The following is a 2,500-nucleotide window of genomic DNA, read 5'->3' as shown; positions in this document are numbered from 1 at the left end:
TTATCACTATCAATAAACACCATCTTCAACATCACCACAATCAATAAACATCATCCTTTGCATCACTATCAGTAAACATCACATTCAGCATCACCACTATCAATAAACACCATCTTCTGCATCACTATCAATAAACATCACATTCAACATCACCACTATCAATAAACATCACATTCGACATCACCACTATCAATAAACACCATCTTCTGCATCACTCTCAATAAACATCACATTCAACATCACCACTATCAATAACCATCACATTCAACATCACCACTATCAATAAACATCACATTCAACGTTTATCATGATCGCCAAACGTTCATTCAACACAGGCCCTACGACCCTCGCTTGGATTCCTTCCTTCGAGAAGTGATAAAAGTGAGAGTGAAGCAGCTGCGTGAATTATTATCTACTGTTTTTTTTACTGTTTTATTTTTAAATGTGTGTGAAGTGACAGATGTGTAGCTACTTGTATTTTTTTTATGTATATATTTATTTATATTTATATGTTGTGCTGTATCTATTTGAAGTGATTTGTGTCATCCTCTTTGCGAGAGAAATCTGAGAGGAAGGAAACAGCTGGCTTGTCATTGAGGGGCTTCGATTGCGCTGGGCCGTAGTGCATGCACGGGCGTGTGTTGAGCGTGTGGGTGGTTTGCGTGTGGTTGTTTGTGTTGTGTTGTGTTTTTGTTTTTGTCTTGGTTGTTTGTCGTTTATTGTGTGTGTGTGTGGTTGTTTGTGTTGTGTTTTTGGTTTTGGTTTTGTTTTGGTTGTTTGTTGTTTATATTGTGTGTATGTGTGTGTGTGTGTGTGTTAGTGTATATGTATATATGAATGCATGCATGCATGTATGTATGTATGTATGTATGTATGTATGCATGCATGCATACTGTGTCTATAAGAGAGAGATGGAGTCGGACAGGCGTTTGACATCAACTCAGGACGCTTTCGGGTACTGCTTGCTGAAGGCACATCCGTACGAGTGGTACTGCTGCGTCTCGTTCAGTGCTTGCGTTCAACACGTGTCCCCTTCGTGTATTGAGTCACATGCTTCTGATTCATCGTCGGCTGAAGTGCATTCGGTCAATTACCCATTGCTGACCCGTAGATTGATTGCACGTTGCTTGTGGGTTGCAGTACTTGCTGGTTGCTCGTCTGGTGTTTGTGGATTGAGATTATAGGAAGTGTTATCTACAACTATCTCTCTCGCTCTCTCTTTCTTTCTCTCGCTCTCTTTCTCTTTTCTCTCTCTTTCTCTTTTCTCTTCCCCCCCCCCCCCCTCTCTCTCTCTCTCTCTCTCTCTCTCTCTCTCTCTCTCTCTCTCTCTCTCTCTCTCTCTCTCTCTCTCTCTCTCTCTCTCTCTCTCTCTCTCTCTCTCTCTCTCTTTCTCTCTCTATCTTTCTCTTCCCCTCTCCCTCTCCCTCTCCCTCTCCCTCTCTCTTTCTGTCTCTTTCTCGTGGTTATTTGAAGACACCAACGAAATGTTCTCGCATCAAAACACACACACACACACACACACACACACACACACACACACACACACATATATATATATATATATATATATATATATATATATATATATATATATATATATATACATAAATTTTTCTTTTTTTTTTTTCTTTTTTTCTTTTTCTTTTTTCCTTTTTCTTTTTTTCTCTTCTCGCGAGAAGCCCCGAGTGAATTGGTGTTCCGACTTCCTAGCCGCCTGGTTCATAGGGCTTCCGATGTGTAAATATAGACCTTGTGCATCCTATGTATAAATGCTTGTGTGTGCACGTACAGACACACGAAAAGATACAACACGGCGACCCTGGTAGGTGGCTTAGCGATAGGGATTGGGAGGGGGGGAGGGGGAGATGGAAAGAGTCTCGTGAGGGTGGGCTTGTGTGTGTGGGGGGGGGGTATGGAGGCTGGTATGTGTGTTTAGATCTATCTTTTATTTTATTTTTTTGTGTTCTCTCTTTCTTCCTGGTTTGCCTTTTTTGGGGCTTATTTCATTTTCCCCTTTCCTGCATGACAGAAATTGTGTTTCTATTGTTCATCGCCGGGAACGTCTTCCACCCAGTCTGTTTCACCATGACTTGCGTTTATTTATTTATTTCTTTTATTTATTTATTTTTTTTATTGTTATTTTTTTTCCATCGTTTTGAATATATTATTTTTGTATTGATCAAGATACACACACACAGACGCTCACTCAATCACACAAACATATAAAGACATACATATGTACACACACATACACACACACACACACACACACACACACACACACACACACACACACACACACACACACACACACACATACATACACACACATCAACACTCACCCTCACGAGACTTTCGCCCCCCTACTCCCCTCACCCACCCCCACCCCCCTACTTTCCCCCTTTCGCCGCCTAACAGGGTCACCAAAGGCTGCAATTGAGGAAAAGCCGGAGGTGTGACGTCACAGCCTCTGACGTCACCACAGCGGAAACGCCTCGCC

At 41.8% G+C, this 2,500-nt stretch overlaps 1 protein-coding gene across 1 annotated transcript in view; it reads left to right on the top strand.

The window, feature by feature from the left end:
* The window catches only part of Tmep (Transmembrane endosomal protein), a 79,895-nt gene that overhangs the window by 30,619 nt on the left and 46,776 nt on the right, over positions 1–2,500 (top strand). The window lies entirely within an intron of this gene.

The sequence above is a fragment of the Penaeus japonicus genome, unplaced genomic scaffold (genome assembly GCF_977035675.1).
Source record: "Penaeus japonicus unplaced genomic scaffold, GWHDUDI00000001_assembly GWHDUDI00000034, whole genome shotgun sequence".
NCBI classification, from domain to species: Eukaryota; Metazoa; Arthropoda; class Malacostraca; order Decapoda; family Penaeidae; genus Penaeus; species Penaeus japonicus.
The sequence above is the reverse complement of the archived record's forward strand: the minus strand, read 5'-3'. Positions and strand labels throughout refer to the sequence as shown.